At 39.0% G+C, this 8,927-nt stretch overlaps 1 long non-coding RNA gene across 1 annotated transcript; it reads right to left on the bottom strand.

Annotated features, from left to right (window-relative positions):
• Positions 1–511: 511 nt before the first annotated feature.
• On the bottom strand, positions 512–5,491 carry LOC146374278 (uncharacterized). Its single transcript, XR_014802227.1, has 6 exons — positions 5,003–5,491; positions 2,445–3,201; positions 1,803–1,959; positions 1,442–1,550; positions 1,215–1,336; positions 512–1,072 (listed from the first exon to the last, which is right to left on the bottom strand). It is a non-coding gene; the product is annotated as an uncharacterized LOC146374278 (long non-coding RNA).
• Between the last annotated feature and the right edge of the window lie 3,436 nt (positions 5,492–8,927).

Genomic DNA, 8,927 nt, shown 5'->3' on the forward strand with positions numbered 1-8,927 from the left:
GAATATTGCTTGTCATACTCTCATAGCAAAGGACTGATCCTCATGCACAGTCAAGCTCACTGTGCATGACGGCTCAGGCCAATGATGTCTGTTAGATTGTCAGTTGTTTAGTGTGCTTCTGTACAGTTAGGGTCACCATCTCTATTTCAGAATAATTAATATGCGGAAAACACTAAAAGTTGATTGTCTTCCAATATTCTAACATAATTAAAAAACTTTAAGTTTGTAAGTACATATTGTTACAGTCCTAATGCCAATATGATTCTTCATAACTCCTGCTTTGAAATACTGAACTTTAAAATTTACCTGATGAAAGATAATTTACAGTGGCACTCTGTCAGGATAATTCTGACTATAAGATCACTGTATTAATCTGAATCCTTCTGAAATGTGCTGTGAATGAATGCTGATGCAATTCACTGTGGGAAAGCTGTTAATAAAATTAATCTGTGACACATGCAACACATTCACAGAGGAAGAGAACAGAAAGGGAGGACACGCAGAGGCTGTGTTAAAGTCAGAAATCCAAATCTTTAGTCAAAAACAGGCGGTGGTTACAAACAGGAAGACAAGCAGTCCATCAAACAGTCTACAGGGTCAAACATTCAGAGAATTCAAACAGCAGTAAAAAATAACTAGACACTGAAAAACTTAAAGCAATGTGTGACGCAATAAAAGGAAGCAGCGCAGTATATTCACTGAATTATCATCAATTACAAAAGAGAAAAAGAGAAAAGGAGAAAAACTATGATTTCTAAGAAAATAAACCTTGATGGAAACATACAGAATGTAAACTATGTGAGTTTGGTGAACTTTGTTAGTAACAAATGAGGTAAAAACTCAAAACAGACAAAACACAGAAAGAGGCTCTCAGTATTCATTAATAATTAGAAAGCATCTAAACATTCTGGTCGTGGATTTTTACAGTCTTAGTTCCGCTCGCTGTCATCATTATAATCATCATAATCAATGGGTCCTGAGGTGGGCGGGACTGTCTCTGGTGATGTCACCATGAAGGAACAGCATCTGGCACACTGGTGTAGTTTCCTCTCCAGCTGTTTGACATTTGACACTTCAACATTAAGGGGAAGAAGAAGAAACAGTGTTAGGTCAGGTGACCACATGGTTTCTAAAGTAACTGACAGGAAGTAACCAGGCCGTTAGAAATGGATGTCATGTGTTTAGAGTTACTGGAGTTGGGTAACTCTACTTACCAAAAGCAGAAGCACACAGATGACAGATCAGATGCTGAACGTTGCAGGAACATGCTCATGTGTGGTGATCATTCAATGCTGCTCCGGCAGGTTAGACAGTCCAAGACTGATATACTGCCCATCTGAGAGTTTGAAAACACACATGCAAAGATTTATTTTGTATTACAGTCAAAGTTGGATGTTCATTTTTGTCCTTTAAAAATGTTTGTGTATTTGAAAGCACTAACATTTAAGGATGACTTGGATCGTCTCCTTTAAAGGGGAGACAAGTGTATCCACTGATCCACGTCACTTTACCTGGATGACGACTCCTCTCCCCCTCACTCAGAAACACTCCTAATATAACCAAGCAAATAAATAATATTGAAGATTTACTCACATCATTACAAAAACATCAAAAACATCTTCCTTTGATTCTATTTCTCCATTCCTGCTGAACATCAGGCAACAAATATCTCGTTAAATCACAGTAAAATGTAAAGCACATATTTTCTCTGCTATGTCTAACCTCTGCAGAGCCTCTGTCAAGAAAAACATATCTGTAAGCATAAAACAAATATACATTTCATAACACGTCACTGGACAAACCTCGGTCAGTTGATTTCCTCTGTGCAGTGCAGACGAACATCAGTCAGCAAGTCAAGGTGGTGAGATGGACTAGTGCCCTTTGTGACTCTGCTGGTTCTTCTGAGGAAACACCACCGTCTCTCCACACCGTCACCATCTGTGAGCACAAACTGCCGCTCTGCCAGCATGTAGGAAATCACATATCACACACACAAGGGTGCAGAAACATTAGAGCTCAACTTTGGATACTTTAGATCTAAACAGATCAAACTAGCTCTTAGTTTCAACAATCAGTGAGCAGACAAACAATCATACCATACTGATTCTGTATGAATACAAAATGGTATTTTCAATACAGGTGTCAAATTAATTCATTAAAACTAATACAGATATATGTATATATATTTTTTTGATAAATTAGTTTGCTAAATTATAAGAATATATATTTTTTTCATTTAACAATTGCAACTGAAAGAAATTAAATATTGAACAAAAATATATTGTCACATTCTGAGCATGCTCAGCATGCTGACAGACTTGAAGTTGCTACAGATTTTAAGAAGTGATAATTATAGGGAAGAAACTTCTCTTTTTCATCCGTTTAATCAAACATTTGATGCCTTAGATGTCTCAGTCCTATAGCATTCTGCAACTACAACTAACCTGAAGCTTGGATTTGGCTGCAGGTGCCCCTGTACATCCTTCTCAACATGTGGGTACCATTTAATCACACTTCTTCCTGAGCTTTTCTTCATAACAAGACCAAAGGTGGCATCCCGTGTCACGGTCATATTATCATCCAGAAGAAACATTTGAAGAAACATCATGGAGAAGAAACATTTACGCGCCTCCTGGTTTTGTTTTCTGATCCTGCAAAAAGACTGAGGACAACAAAGCCCAGAGAACACGAGATACACAACATCCAACATTCAGACTCAACAGCCTCCATAAATGAAGAGCACCAGGTTGGTTCAGTTATAGTAGATATAAGCATACTTCACATTACTGGGTATGAATAATAATCAAGAGACAAACTTTAAAGATGCAGAGCATGAGGTCCCATCATCAGACTGTAAACAAACATCCACCAGGCTTCTTTGTTGGCAAAATTGATGATTCTCCTATCAGGGATCAGTAGAGTGTATTAACCTGTGGTATAAGCAGCAGTCACTGAAATATTACTGTTTCAGATAAGAAATCTAGCACATAAAAGCCAGGGTGGGAGGGATCTCTGCAAACTGACTTAGTGTGAAGCTCAACAAAAATCTGACTCTCCAGTCACAGACAAACAAAAAACTCCAGCTGGGAGATAGAAAACGCTGTCTGGGTCTTGCTGGATGTTGCTGGTCAGAGTCCACACATTAGCAGAGTGCTTCTTGGTCCCACTGACCCATGTGGACAGCGACTGTGGAGAACTGTTCTGGAAAACAGAAAAGAGAATTAAAATAACAAAAAGCCAAACAGGATTTCCACAAAGACTCTCTTGGAATCAGCAATCAAAAAAAAACACTGGTTCATATTTCAATTAAATATGAACAGGTTCCTTAAATGTACGCAGTTCAGATCTGATTTAATTTAATTTCCTTCACACAGCACATTTGTCCAGGCTGACAGGTAAACATAGAATTAATCTCAGGTAACATGACTCATAGTAGAGATTCAGTAAGAAAGATTGCAGGCTCAAATATTATTACCACACAATCCAAGGACACACCAACAGCTCAGATTTCTAGAACTATTTAAACAAATGTCTTCTGAATATTCAATTCAGGTTCACAGTGGGAGAGTGGGGGGTGTCGTGGAATTTTTAAAATAAAGTCTGCAACACAGAAAGAGCTGTGATCTTAGTATTTATTACTGCGCACCGGAGAGCCAACACACATCAAACATCACAGTTCAGTCATGTCAGCGCTGCCACAGAAGTGGTGCTCCTACTCCTTTATGTCTCGCTATGAAACCTAACGGATCAATGGTTATGCTGTTTTGTGCCCTTGGCCTTATCAGCACCTGTAAAGGGAGTTGTTTTCTCAAACTGCTGACGCTGAAGTAAGTTCATCTAGTTTTAGAAACTTTCACTGAACAGTCTATAACAGTGTCACAACTAAGCATATGCATAAGCACTTAAATACTTTAAATGAAAATATCAGAAAAATTCTATTACAGAGGCTAGAGCCTGTCCCAGTAGTCATAGGTAAAGCACACCTGGACAGGTCACTAGTCTGTCAGAGGACTAACACAGAGACAGACATCAGAGTAACAAATCTATTTAAAATTAATGTAAGTTTGCTGCAGCTGTATGTATGAACATGTGTTTCTGTGCTCACAGTCCACCTCTCAGGAACCTGCAGTTCATTTTTAGTCTACTTTAAACAGACCTCACAAAAGGCTGATGTGGCTGGATCAGTAGTCTGATTTAAGTACGATACCTTTGGCCAGGGATTAATCTGGTACATCGCTTCACTGCAGTCTTACGTATTTTCCCCACACCTGAATTAAAAAAAATACTGATATATAGAAATAACAGCTTCAGCTGATGCAGCCCGACTCAATCCTAAATGTTCAGAGACACACAGAGACACAGAGGTACCGTTTAAAGTTTAGTGTTAACTTGAGTCACTGATCATTTGCAGTATTACAGAGTCTGGCAGTCTTTGCATGATGTCCACGTCACTGTACGTTTCTAGCTGACTCTCAGGTGTGACAGGTGTGCCAGCAGGAAAGTAATAATAACCTGCATCCTGAGGTTTTTCATGCAGGATTAAAGGAGCCAGGCTTTGTTCACACAGCTAGGATTGTATTTTACACTGACCCTGGGTCAGTATAAGTATCATACAGTTTAAACGAAGCACTGAAACTTGCACATATTTATTACAGATGCACTGAAGCTAATCGAGATATTTGCTGTCAGTCTGTGGCTGCGATTAAACACTTTACTGGAAATTTTATTAACTAGTAACTTCATCAGTCATGACAGAAGCTAATATTTCTGTGCTAACATCGTTTAAACAGTAACAGCTTTACTACAATATAAGCTAACGTTTACACTGTAACTTTAAGCTAGCACCATAAACACGGTAAAACATGTAATAATATCTACAAATGCATCTTAAAGCTGTTATATTAGCACTCGGTGTATTACTAACATAACCACATTAACATTATTGACACTCGCTGACTTTTAATAGTCATTCTATAAATGCTGTCTGTTTAAATGGTCTTACCTGTACACACTGCTGTATCCACCGGATTCCAGCCAGAGTGGATTCTGGAGTCTTCCCACGCTCCTGTTAGTGATCCTCCATCTGGATGGATGATAACAACCTTCTGAACAATCTAGCAGGAGATGGTCCATATCTATGGGACTGATTTGTGCTAATAACGCCCATTGTATGGACTGATAACAGCCGAAGCGGGTGAATAAAGTCACCCAGTCGCTAGCTGTGCCATTACCCAGCATGCACCAGCACAATATTAGGCACAGCACCACCATAGACATTTTCAGTGGTTTTGAATGCAGGACATGGTTATCTTACCTTGTAAAACGCATGACAATAAAACAGCTAACCACCATAAAATGGTATTGTGTGTGTATGTATGTGCATGTGTGTGTGTGTGTGTGTGTGTGTGTGTGTGTGTGTGTGTGTGTGTGTGTGTGTGAGAGAGAGAGAGAGAGAGAGCGAGAGGGAGAGAGATCAAAGGCGTGCGTTTATGTTTTTTCTTGATCAAGAGTGAGCCTCCTCTCTCTTATTGGCTGTATGGTATAGCATGTTTATTCAGGTGCACCTTTGAAGTCTATGAGAATACTTTGCAGCCTGGTCTGAGTGGTCATTTCTGCACAGACACAATGAAGCGTGCACTCAGTTTAGAGGAGGCTGTTGCTGCAGTTTTGCACTCTTCAGAAAGTGAAAACGATACCACAAGCAGTGGAGATACTTCTGACAGCGAAGAAGAATTTTTGCCAGGCACCGAGGAGCTTTGCAGCTCGTGTGAGGAGGAGGAGGAGGAGAAGGAGGAAGAAGAGCAGGAGGAAGAGACAAGACTGGAGGATGGCCAGTGGAGATCTAAAAATGGAGAAATCATGTGGCAACCCACACATGAAGAGGTCCTGCCATTTTTTCCTCCTCCCATGTTAACCCCAGGACCAACCCATTATGCAATTCGTAGGATCAGCAGCCCTGTGAGCACTTTCCATCTTTTTTTTTGCAGAGGACATTATGCAGCTAATCCTGCATTTCACCAACCTGCAGGGCAACAGGTCAGTAAAAGACTGGAAGGACATAGATGAGGAGGAGTTGCAGGCTTACATGGGGCTTGTGATGCTGGCTGGCCTGTACAGGTCTCAACATGAAACGACAACAAGCCTGTGGGATGGGGAGACAGGGCTCTTCTGTTTCCTGCTACCATGTCAAAAAAAAAGATTTGAGCAAATTAATCGGGCAGTAAGATTCGATGATCGTTTCTCCCGTCCAGGTCGCTACAGGGGGGACAAGGCTGTGGTTTCCTACATCCCCAAGTAAAGAAAAAATGTTGTCTTATTGAGCACCAGGCACCGTGAGCTACAAGTCCAGGACTCTGGGAAGAGAAAGCCCCACATCATCCTGGATTATAACAAATGCAAAGGGGCTGTGGATCATCTGGACCAGGTAAGCACAATTACAAGTCATTTATTTGCCAAATTGTTTACCGTTTCTCATTGTTATTACTGATGAAGTCAGATAATGTGATTATGATAGTTTTGATATGAGATGATAGTTTTAGACTATGATAGTTTTGATAGTTACAGAAAGGAGGGGGGGGGGGGGGGGGGGGGGTATAGTTTGACGCCCACAGGCAGGAAGAATCTATGAAGTTTATGAAAAAACGCTTTATTTATTGAGCAAACCTGTTTGCTCAACACGGGGATATAGAATTCTATAAGATAAAGCCATAAATACGTATATCTGAGCCTTCTATCAAAAGTTACAGCTAACTTCATGAAGTTGTACAAAAACACTTTATTTCGCCGAGACAGTGCGTTTCTGACTATTACATGCATTTGAATGGAGTTCTCGCACGAAACAAAGTATAGGTTTTCATTATGTGAATAACTCGAAAATCTTAGCTCAAACAGCTTTCAAACCTGTTTGCTCAACACGGGGATATAGAATTCTATAAGATAACACCATAAATACGTATATCTGAGCCTTCTATCAAAAGTTACAGCCAACGTCATGAAGTTGTACAAAAAGGCTTTATTTCGCCGAGACAGTGCGTTTCTGACTATTACATGCATTTGAATGGAGTTCTCGCACGAAACAAAGTATAGGTTTTCATTATGTGAATAACTCGAAAATCTTAGCTCAAACAGCTTTCAAACCTGTTTGCTCAACACGGGTATTTAGAATTCTATAAGATAAAGCCATAAATACGTATATCTGAGCCTTGTATCAAAAGTTACATGTAACTTCATGAAGCTGTACAAAAAGGCTTTATTTCGCCGAGACAGTGCGTTTCTGACTATTACATGCATTTGAATGGCGTTCTCGCCAGAAAACAAAGTATACGTTTTCATTTTGTGAATAACTCGAAAATCTTAGCTCAAACAGCTTTCAAACCTGTTTGCTCAACACGGGGATATAGAATTCAATAAGATAACACCATAAATACGTATATCTGAGCCTTCTATCAAAAGTTACAGCCAACTTCATGAAGTTGTACAAAAAGGCTTTATTTCGCCGAGACAGTGCGTTTCTGACTATTACATGCATTTGAATGGAGTTCTCGCACGAAACAAAGTATAGGTTTTCATTTTGTGAATAACTTGAAAATCTTAGCTCAAACAGCTTTAAGACCTGTTTGCTCAACACGGGGATATAGAATTCTATAAGATAAAGCCATAAATACGTATATCTGAGCCTTCTATCAAAAGTTACAGCTAACTTCATGAAGTTGTACAAAAACACTTTATTTCGCCAAGACAGTGCGTTTCTGACTATTACATGCATTTGAATGGAGTTCTCGCACGAAACAAAGTATAGGTTTTCATTATGTGAATAACTTGAAAATCTTAGCTCAAACAGCTTTAAGACCTGTTTGCTCAACACGGGGATATAGAATTCTATAAGATAAAGCCATAAATACGTATATCTGAGCCTTCTATCAAAAGTTACAGCTAACTTCATGAAGTTGTACAAAAAGGCTTTATTTCGCCGAGACAGTGCGTTTCTGACTATTACATGCATTTGAATGGCGTTCTCGCCAGAAAACAAAGTATACGTTTTCATTTTGTGAATAACTCGAAAATCTTAGCTCAAACAGCTTTCAAACCTGTTTGCTCAACACGGGGATATAAAATTCTATAAGATAAAACCAGAAATATGTGTGTCTGAGCCTTCTATCAAAAGTTACAGCCAACTTCATGAAGTTGTACAAAAACACTTTATTTCGCCGAGACAGTGCGTTTCTGACTATTACATGCATTTGAATGGCGTTCTCGCCAGAAAACAAAGTATAGGTTTTCATCTTGTGAATAACTCGAAAATCTTAGCTCAAACAGCTTTCAAACCTGTTTGCTCAACACGGGGATATAGAATTCTATAAGATAAAGCCATAAATACGTATATCTGAGCCTTGTATCAAAAGTTACATGTAACTTCATGAAGTTGTACAAAAACACTTTATTTCGCCGAGACAGTGCGTTTCTGACTATTACATGCATTTGAATGGCGTTCTCGCCAGAAAACAAAGTATACGTTTTCATTTTGTGAATAACTCGAAAATCTTAGCTCAAACAGCTTTCAAACCTGTTTGCTCAACACGGGGATATAGAATTCTATAAGATAACACCATAAATACGTATATCTGAGCCTTGTATCAAAAGTTACATGTAACTTCATGAAGTTGTACAAAAACACTTTATTTCGCCAAGACAGTGCGTTTCTGACTATTACATGCATTTGAATGGAGTTCTCGCACGAAACAAAGTATAGGTTTTCATTATGTGAATAACTCGAAAATCTTAGCTCAAACAGCTTTAAAACCTGTTTGCTCAACACGGGGATATAGAATTCTATAAGATAACACCATAAATACGTATATCTGAGCCTTCTATCAAAAGTTACAGCTAACTTCATGAAGTTGTACAAAAACACTTGATTTCGCCGAGAC

Source organism: Perissodus microlepis, chromosome 14 (assembly GCF_051167445.1).
Source record: "Perissodus microlepis isolate ML-2025 ecotype Zambia chromosome 14, ASM5116744v1, whole genome shotgun sequence".
In the NCBI taxonomy this organism is placed as follows: domain Eukaryota; kingdom Metazoa; phylum Chordata; class Actinopteri; order Cichliformes; family Cichlidae; genus Perissodus; species Perissodus microlepis.